The following is a 10,216-nucleotide window of genomic DNA, read 5'->3' as shown; positions in this document are numbered from 1 at the left end:
GAAAGCAAATAAGCGTGGTGCTAGGATCACACCCCTATACCGGAACCGAGAACCAGGCAACTCCGGGGTAAGTACCTACAAAAGTGTGAGTTCAAAGTGTACTAGCATAAAAATCCTAGAGTATTGGGTACAGCTATAACACCTCACTGTTGAAAGGGGACATCTCAAGAACTTGATCAACTGATGTAGAGCTCACATCACCGGCCGAGTTCTGCTTGCTACGCAGCCTTACACTCAGCCTGGAATGAACGGCAACAGAAATTAGATGAGCAGTACAAAGCAAACTCAAGTTTGCAATCCAAAGCAAATATGATCCCTGGATAGATAATCTAAATGTCGTAGACAAACACGAATGCTGGAATAATATTAAAATTTTGAGTGTATCCACAACATTTCACAACAAGATCATTAACATTTATAACACAAGAAAGTAATAAAGCAAAGGTTATCTATACCTACAGGTTACATTAGCATGACTTCCTGTCAACCTTGCTACTACAAATGTGTTGCATTTCGTATAAGTTTGTCAACCTTGCTACTACAAATGTGTTGCATTTCGTATAAGTTTCTCAACAGGCTCCGTGGCATAGACCTGCCATTTAAAAACATAACTTCTTTAGCATTTGCATTGTTATATATACTATGGAAAAAAGGGTCCTTCAGAATTAACGGGGGTAGAGTAATCTAATTATTTACAACCACATAATCAAGCATGCACACAAACACCCATCACCCCAAATCTTAATCTTAACATTGTCGTTTATGTGAAGGGAACAAAATAATCCCTTGTTTGCATGGGAAGTTAGGTGATGGGGGTTAGGTATTTCTTCTTTCATCTTGCTTCCGTTAGAAATTAGCCCCTCCTTAACTCCTACAAAACAAACAAATTCAATTATATAAATCAGCTGGTGAATAAAAATAAAGAAATGAAGCACAACATATGTAACAAATACTTAAATTGCATATTCAAAAGTATCAACTTAAATACAAAATTCTAATATCAGCTGGTAAATTGCATATGTTGGGCAGCAAATTCTAGATTAAGAATCTGACTGAATTTGTAACCTTTTCGGCAGCTGCTATTCGAACTTGTGCTACATAATATAAAGCAGACACACATATGTTAAACATATAAAAAGGAGATTGTATCATCAAAATAACTCACTCTAATATCAAGGTTTGTCCCAGGATGCTCAGAAGACAGAATTGCATTCGTAGGATGTGCAGCATTTCTAGGTTCATGCATTTACAAATTCCACAGGTAAAAAAGTGCACAAGCAAACAATGGCATATATATAACAGGAGGGAATGAAGGAATGATGTAGTTTACAAGAGTTTGTGGAACATCGCCAATTGAAATATGAGATGAGCGAAATGAAAAATGATCACCGGAATTTTACTAATTTGATTCCTTTTAGTTTTGGGATCCAACAGGTTCTATCTCGTCAGAGCCAATTTCCGGTGTATGGGGCATAGCACCAATTCAAGTGCTAACAAGGCCAGATGAGTAAATGCTAGCACTCATTTGGTCAGAAGTGGAGATGCAAATTGCCTGGATAATCCAGCTCCTGATGAAGCCGAGGGGCGAACTGGAAATGCATTTGAAGCTCTGGGTGGATCGATTCTGCTGTGAAAAAAGAGCAATATGCGACAAAGAAAATAATAAAATGAAATGAGATACCAATAAAGATCACAAAGATGAACTAGATAATATATATTAGAATTTATCAAAGAATCACCTCATAAACTCGTTGTTGTGAATGTGACATGTGCCTTGGCTTAGGATAAAGGGCTTCCGTTTGACCTCGAGCATAAAGGCTAGCATTAAAAAAAGTGGCACAACACTGTCTCTATGCTTTCTTCTAATAGAAAGTAATCGATCTATTTCCCCATAAATGGTTTGGACTGCATGTAAACAAGGTTAAAATGCAATAAGGACAAAATACAAACAATATTAATTCCAAACCCATCCACAATGGACTAAATTAACACAAGACTTTACCAAAAATTTTATCAGCTATTTGCTGGTATTATTGCTTTAATAAGTAAATCTCATTCAACAGGGAAAACATCAATAGAATCCACGTTCACCACATGGAAAATACCAAGAGACCATTGAAAAAATTTAAGAAATGCACTTGGTTCACTTGGTCTTGTTCAGCAGCAGCACAAATTCATTTTCACATATTATTAAAATATTAATAGGTGTTTTATATTGGGGAATCTTAGCTCTCCAGAAGTTAGTACGTGACAACAACGTTCTGCAGGCCAACCCTTGATAGAAACACTAAGTCTATACTAATAACCCGTAATAAATGTGTCGGGTGACAAATTTAATCAATAGAGTGAACCTTGCATGCACCCACAAATAGGATACCTTATTACAAGCACAAGAAAAAGAATGCATGCAAACACCCACACCTCAAAACGATTCTAAACATTACCCTCAATGTGAAGGACAAGAAAATGTAACGGGAGATAGAATACTCACTTGTTTGAGTAAGAAAGCAAGTAAGGGATGGCGCCAGGATCACACCCCTATAACAGAAGCGAGAACCTGGACAACTCCGGGGTTAGTCCCTAAAAATGGGTGTGCTCAAAGTTTACTAGCAGAAAAATCCTACGTTTAGTGGTTACAACTATAACAACTCATTGTTGAAGATCAGGGGACATCTCTGGAACATGATCAATACTGAAATAGCGCTCTCAACAACAGACCGAGTTCTGCTTGCAACGCAGCCTTGCACTCAACCTGCAATGAACAGCAGCAGAATTTAGATGAGCAGCACGAGCAAACTCAAGTTTGCAATCAAAAGCAAATTTGGTCCATCGATAGCTGATCTAACTGTCATAGACAAATACAAATGATGGAATAATATTTAAAATTGTGTGTATCACAACATTTCCATAGACAAATACAAATGATGGAATAATATTTAAAATTTTGTGTGTATCACAACATTTCCAGAGCGGCTATCGATCGAGGAAGATGTGTATCAGTGGATGGATTCCATTCATCGGTATCATCGCTGCCTGTGATTCCTGCAAAGCCGTATGGTATTTCTAATTAAAACCAATTAGTTTGGTTGATGCTAACAAGTCTTTTATTCGCATCTCTTTTAATGTAATATAATCATGGAAATAAAGACACATTGTATGAAAGGAGATTACCATTAGTCACCCGCTAAAATGACTGCTCCAGAAGATCCTTTGCTATGGCCAAGCCCTGAAGTGACCTTCTGAGTTGGCTTGATACTGAACCACGTAAAGGTTCCTAAATGTGATGTACGGGCATTTTCAATCAGCACACAAGAGAGTAATAAAGCAAAGGTTATCTATACCTAACAAGTTACATTAGCAAGAGTTCCTGCCAACCTTGCTACCATCTAATGTGCTGCATTTCGCATAAGTTTCTCATCGGGCTCCATGGCATAGTCCTGCTATTTAAAACACATAACTTCTTTAGTATTCGCATCGTTATAGAAAAAGGGTCCTTCAGAATCGGAGATAGAGTAATAAAATTATTTACAACCACATAATCAAGCATGCACACAAACACCCTCACCCCAAATCTTAATCTTAACATTGCCCTTTATGTGAAGGAAAAAAATGTGAGGGGAAACAAAATACTCCCTTGTTTGCATGGGAAGTTAGGTGATGGGGGTTAGGTATTTCTTCCCTCATCTTGCCTCCTTTAGAAGTTAGCTCCTCCTTAACTCCTACAAAACAAACCAAATCAACCATATAAATCAGCTGGTGAATAAAAATAAAGAAATGAAGCACAACATATGTAACAAATACATAAAGTGCATATTCAAAAGTATCAACTTAAATATAACCTAATATGCTGTATAGCAAGTTCTAGACAAGGAATCCGACAGAATTAGTAACCTTTTCGGCAGCTGCTATTCAGACTTGTGCTTCATTATCTAAAGCAGACACACATATGTTTAAACATATAAAAATGAGATTGTATCATCAAAACAACTCATTCTAATATCAAGGAAAAAACATATCAATCTAAACAATATAATAAATATATTTTGCACATTAATTTTACATACCATGTAGGATTGACATCATTCCCACTTCTAGACCGAGCCCAGCTTTTGAAATTATATAGTCATCATCGGAAATATTATCCTGAGAATCAGTGCATATTTTGAGTAACTCAAGAACAATCTGCTTAAGCTCGGTTCTTTGCAAACAGTATAGAAGCAGTAATTTACCTACATAGCAATCTAATGTCCATGATGCAAAGCAATGTAGCTTTACACATGTAATTAGCTCAATAAATAACATTCATACCTTGTTGGATGTGGATTCTACAATTGAAGTCTAGGTAAAACGCATGATCAAATTAAGAGTTGGAAAAGTCAGTAAAAGTTTTATGCTTAATCCACCATGTCTTAAAAAAGGAAAACAACATAATAAGTTGACATCAACATATTGGAGGATACCAATTACCAACTAAGATAATAGTAAAATAAATATATAGCTATAGTTTGTTATTTTGTACTCACTCCGTCCAACCATGAGCGAGGCAATTTTTTGGGCACGAGATATAAGGAATTGATATTTAAGAGTTAAGGCGCATAGTATATATATCTTCTCTGAGATAGTATGGTACATGTGCAATGCATCACCAAAGGTTATAAATGGCGCAGAGACATTTGTCCCGGGATGCTCGGAAGACAGATTTGCATTAGTGTCCATCAGTAGCTGGCCAAAGCAAGAAGGAATGAAGGAATTATGTCATTTTCAAGAGTTTGTGGACCATCGCTAATTGCAATGTGAGATGAAGGAACTAAAAACGATCACCATAATTTTATTAATTTGATTCAATTTTGTTTCTGTTGCTCGCAGGGTTTAGTCATAGGAAAACAACAACTAATAATTAATAAATGGTATAAAAATCAAAAGAAACCATAAACTAAACAAACCTTGTACGAATCTGGGATCCAACAGGATCCATCTCGTCAGAGCCAATTTCAGGTGTGTGGGGAATAGCACCAATTCCAGTGCTAACACTCACTTGGTCAGAAGTAGAGATGCAAATTTCCAGGAAAATCCACCCACTGACGAAGCAGAGGGCAAACTGGAAATGCATTTGAGCTCTGGATGGATCGATTCTTTCCTAGAAAACGAGCAAAATGATGCAAACAGAATGAAAAAATGAAATGAGACATAAATAAAGATCACAAAGATGAAAATAGATAATATATATCTGACCACCTGAATCAACTTAGATGTCCTAGAATTTGTCCGGAATCACCTCATAAACTCATTTTGTGAATGTGACAGGTGGCCTAGCTTAGGACAAAAGGCTCACTTGACCTTGCACATAAATGCTAGCATAAAAAAAGTGGCACAACACTGTCTCTATGCTATCTCCTAATAGAAAGTTGTTGATCTATTCCCCATCACTGGTTTGGACTGCATGTAAACAAGGTTAAAAAAGGCAACAAGGACAAAATACAAACAATATGAATTCCAAACCCATGCTCAATGGACTAAATTAACACAAGCCTTTACCAATGTTTTTATATCAGTTATTTGCTAGTATTATTGATTTAAAAAGTAAATCCCATTCAACGGAAAAAAACATCAACAGACTCCACGTTCACCACAGAGAAAATTTCAAGCAACCATAGAAAATATATGTACTTGGTCTTGTTCAGCAGCACAAATTCATTTTCACATATTAAAATATAAGTAAGGTGTTTTAAATTAGGGAATCTTAGTTCTCCAACCCTTGAGAGAAACTAAGTCTACACTAATAAACCATTAAAAAGTGTTTCTGGTGACAATTAATAGAGAGAAAACCTTACATATACACACAAATAGGATAAATTACAACCCCAAAAAGAAGAATGCACGCAGACACCCACACCTCAAAACTATTCTAAACATTACCCTCAATGTGAAGGACAAAAAAATGTAAAGAGGATAGAATACTTACTTGTTTGAGTAGAAAGCAATTAAGAGGTGGTGTAAGGATCACACCCCTATACCGGAAGTGAGAACCAGGGCAACTCCGGGCTAGTTCCTGCAAAATTTTGTGCTCAAAGTGCTCTAGCATAAAAATCCTACGAGTAATGGTTACAGCTATAACACCTCACTGTTGAAGATCAGGGGACATCTCTAGAACTTATCAACACTGAAGTAGCGCTCTCAACACGAGACTGACTTCTACTTGCTACGCAGCCTTACACTCAACCAGGAATGAACAGCAGCAGAATTTCGATGAGCAGTATGAGCAAACTCAAGTTTGCAATCTAAAGCAAATTCGGTCCCTCGATAGATGATCTAACTGTCGTAGACAAACAAAAAAGCTGGAAATGATATTTAAAATTTCGAGTGCATCACAACATTTGCAGAGCGGTTATCAATCAAGGAAGATGCGTATCAGTGGATGGATTCCATTCATCGGTGTCAACTCTGTTAGTGATTCCTGCAAATGAAATGAGACACAAATAAAGATCACAAAAATGAACTAGAGAATATATATCTGACCACGTGAATCAACTTAGATGTTCTAAAAATTGTCAAGTATCACCTTATAAACTTGTGGTTGTGAATGTGACAGGTGCCTAGCTTAGGACAAAGGTCACATTTGACCTGGCACTTAAAGGCTAGCATTTTAAAAAGTGGCACAACACTATCTCTTATGTTTTCCCCTAATAGAAAGTTGTTGATCTATTTCCCAATCATTGGTTTGGACTGCATGTGAACAAGGTAATGCAACAAGGACAAAATACACAATGGACAAAATTAACACAAGCCTTTACCAAATTTTTAATAAGTTATTTGCTAGTATTATTGCTTTAATAAGTAAATCTCATTCATCAGTGAAAACATCACCTCAAAGAATGTCTTGTTCATTTTCACATATTAAAATATTAATAAGTTAGGTGTTTGAAATTAGGAAATCTTAGTTCTCCAACCCTTGAGAGAAACTAAGTGTACACTAATAACCCATTAAAAGTGTCTGGTGACAATCAAGAGTGAAAACATTGCATGCAAGAGAAAAAACATTGCATGCAAGAGAAAAGAAAAGAAGAATGCACGCATACACCCACACCTCAATGTGAAGGACTAGAAAATGTAAAAGGAGATAGAATACTCACTTGTTTGGGTAGAAAGCAAGGGGTGGTGCCAGGATCACACCCCTATACAGGAAGCGAGAACCTGGACAACTCCGGGGTTAGTCCATACAAAAGTGATTGATCAAAGTGTACTGGCATAAAAATGCTATGAGTAGAGGTTAGTGGTTACAGCTATAACACCTCACTGAAGAAGAACAGGGGACATTTCTAGAACTTATCAACACTGAAGTAGCGCTCTCAACACGGGACTGAGTTCTACGTGCTACGCAGCCTTACACACAACCTGGAATGAACAACAGCTGAATTTAGATGAGCAATACGAGCAAACTCAAGTTTGCAATCTATAGAAAATTTGGTCCCGCGATAGTTGATCAAACTGTTGTAGACAAACTCAACTGCTGGAATAATATTTAAAATTTTGGGTGTATCACAACATTTCCAGAGCGGTAATCAAATTATTTACTGCAGGAAAATTGTTTCTAAAATCAAGCAATGTAGGAAACTTCTCCAATATGTATGTCCAAACTTTGATTTGATTTTCCTACACGAGCTTATATGATTTCTGGAGTCACCCAGCCATAGAAGTAGCAACAAGCTGGCATTGCAGAAATATTAAAATCTTGAGAAAGATCAGAGGAAGTGGAGAGTTAATGTAATAAATAGAGATAGTCTTTAGTTATCTTGGAAGTACTTTCATATGACATCTCTAATATGATAGCATAATCCATTAGTTACCATTTCATACAAAGAAATTGACTTCAAAATTCTGAACCAGCTACTTGATGCTTAAATCAATCCAACACCATACATAAGAAAAAGAAATCATAACCTAAGAGGCACAACATGTCACAGTATATAGTACATGAAATTTTGGCTATACATCATGACAAATCCAACAACAAAACCAGACTATGAAATTACAATTATAACAGACCACAAGATGGCACTGGCAGATGCAAATTCAAAAATTAGTCTTGGCAAATAATATCTCACAGAATGGTTTCTTTACACAACAACAGAAATTAACTTGCTTTTCAATGTGTCCTTGGGACCTTAATAGGGAGGGATTTTTAAAAAGAGAAAACACTAACCTCATACAAAGCATCTTTACTAGACACTAATTGAGTGTTCATCCAGCTTCCAAGGCCCACGATTTCTTTTTTAATGCAGGTACAGCAAACCGAATGCCAATGTAAAAAAGAAACATATCTAGGAAGTACTTGGGAAAGAGCCTGTGAAAACAATTTAACATGCCAAGATTTGACAATCAATGGGGTTTATATATCAAAGAAAAGAAATACTATTATAGCACATTTATGTACACGGCATATGACAAAAAAAATAGGATAATAAGTATATATTAATTATATAGATGCAAGGTAGCAAGGAAGTGGATTAGAAACAGTAGGAAATCACCAGGCACAGTATAATACCCAAAAATATATGTGATAGATTTATAAAGCTGCAAAAGGCAGCAGAAATTGAATCAAATAAGTAGAAAAATATATTCGCTACAACCAAGAAGAAGAAGATTAAGCAAAGCAGGCTCACCATTTCCCCCGGCTTCTTATAAGTTAAGAACTAAGTCTCCCCCTACCGCCATACGCCTTGCCCCCACCGGGCCGCCGTCCCCAGATCTTGCTCTTCCACCTGCGCGGCGCGTTTTAAACAACGCTAATATAAACAAGCATAAATGTAAAAATTGGTTTCCATAACAAATTCTAGTCTATTTATGCACTAGGCAGTTTCACTGAAAGCACCTGAAGAAGCGATCTCCACGTAGTTGGGCCTTGGCCTTCAGATTGACTAAGAAATTCTAGTCTATTTTTGCACGAGGAACTATCACGGAAAGCACCTTAGTTGCACAAGAGCTAACATTTGCAAGAATGAATCAGAATGCTTAGAGAGGCCGTTAGATCAACTAAGTGTAACACGAGCATATTTTGAATCATCTCAGTCGCCTCAAATGCAATAGATTGGAACACAGCTCTTTAATCTGACTCAAAGAAAAATTCTTTCCTGCATACAACAAGAAAAGGGTAAAAGGGTTTAGTGGAACATATAGAAAGAATCCAAGGAAATAAAAATAATAAATTGTTGTATGTATTCCACTTCCTACAACTAAACAAAAATTATATCTAAATGTATGTATAAGGAGGAGAATAGCTAACCACACATCCTAATATCGTGATCGTCAGTTTTAGACAAAGCAAGATCAACTCCAATTTTATCAGGTACCGACAAGCGTAGAGCATCAGAAAGATTTTGCAGTAGTTCTTCATTGACGGCTTTAGTATGAACTGAGAGACACTTAATATCGAAGTGGCCAAAATTGGCTAGGAGCAGTAATACGCTACCCTCCATTCCATTGTATACTGTCCGAGGAACAAGTTAGAAAATTACCCACTCACATCAAACACCCCCAAAACATAAGTCATGCTAGCCCTCGAGCAAGTTACACAATAAATCACACTCACAAGATATTAGATAATCCTCTGCTTCAAGTCACGCCAAACCATATGAATCGGTAGGGAAATTAGGCCGACCCCGAATTCACTCGCGGGTAAAACTTAAGAACAAGAATTGTACACGAACTAATTCCCTAAGAACTAGGCATCCCATGCTTCAATCTAAGTTCGAGTTGTGTCTTGGGAGTCTCAAACCATCGTCACTAATTCATAAAGAGAAGTTCTTCTAGCTATTCTTTATTTTAAGCACATAAGATCTTTCTCCCAAAATCAAGCAAAATTCATCACTCCCAAGTCAATATGATGCACATATCAAAAGGTCTTATTCATTGGGATGTAATGGGGCTTTTGGTAGAGGTGGGATAATATTTGGTTAAGTAGCTTACCACCATTCTTAAAATACTAGCACATCCATCACAAAACCTTTCACATCTCACTCACTGCATACAGATTTCTTATAGCTCAACACCCCAAACATGAGATTTTTCGACCATCTGTCAACTTATTCTTTTGAATCATTTCTATTTTTCGCTCAATATTTTTTTTCGAGCCTTGGCTTTTTTTTACTCAAGAAAGGCTGCCTTTTTATTTTTTTATTTTTTTTCTAGCCTTGGCTTTTTTTAGACATGAAAGGCTGCC

The 10,216-nt window shown here is 36.7% G+C and overlaps 2 long non-coding RNA genes across 20 annotated transcripts; both read right to left on the bottom strand.

Annotated features, from left to right (window-relative positions):
• Positions 1 to 201: 201 nt before the first annotated feature.
• LOC121769459 lies at positions 202 to 1,422 on the bottom strand. Its single transcript, XR_006043587.1, has 5 exons — positions 1,331 to 1,422; positions 1,166 to 1,232; positions 734 to 871; positions 456 to 592; positions 202 to 239 (listed from the first exon to the last, which is right to left on the bottom strand). It is a non-coding gene; the product is annotated as an uncharacterized LOC121769459 (long non-coding RNA).
• Positions 1,423 to 1,424: 2 nt separating this feature from the next.
• On the bottom strand, positions 1,425 to 10,211 carry LOC121769455. Of its 19 annotated transcripts, none has more exons than XR_006043578.1 (20): positions 9,587 to 10,211; positions 9,281 to 9,484; positions 8,870 to 9,128; positions 8,661 to 8,783; positions 8,201 to 8,341; positions 7,290 to 7,392; positions 7,131 to 7,191; positions 5,963 to 6,454; positions 5,236 to 5,436; positions 4,944 to 5,137; positions 4,230 to 4,722; positions 4,065 to 4,143; positions 3,892 to 3,929; positions 3,376 to 3,719; positions 3,172 to 3,274; positions 2,961 to 3,042; positions 2,625 to 2,752; positions 2,492 to 2,557; positions 1,740 to 1,905; positions 1,425 to 1,624 (listed from the first exon to the last, which is right to left on the bottom strand). It is a non-coding gene; the product is annotated as an uncharacterized LOC121769455 (long non-coding RNA). The 19 variants fall into 19 exon arrangements; XR_006043580.1 differs by having other exon boundaries at positions 4,309 to 4,722; XR_006043581.1 differs by having other exon boundaries at positions 4,524 to 4,722.
• Positions 10,212 to 10,216: the final 5 nt, after the last annotated feature.

This window comes from Salvia splendens, chromosome 15 (assembly GCF_004379255.2).
Source record: "Salvia splendens isolate huo1 chromosome 15, SspV2, whole genome shotgun sequence".
Lineage (NCBI taxonomy): Eukaryota > Viridiplantae > Streptophyta > Magnoliopsida > Lamiales > Lamiaceae > Salvia > Salvia splendens.
Note: the sequence above shows the minus strand (reverse complement) of the source record. Positions and strands in the feature narration are given on the sequence as shown.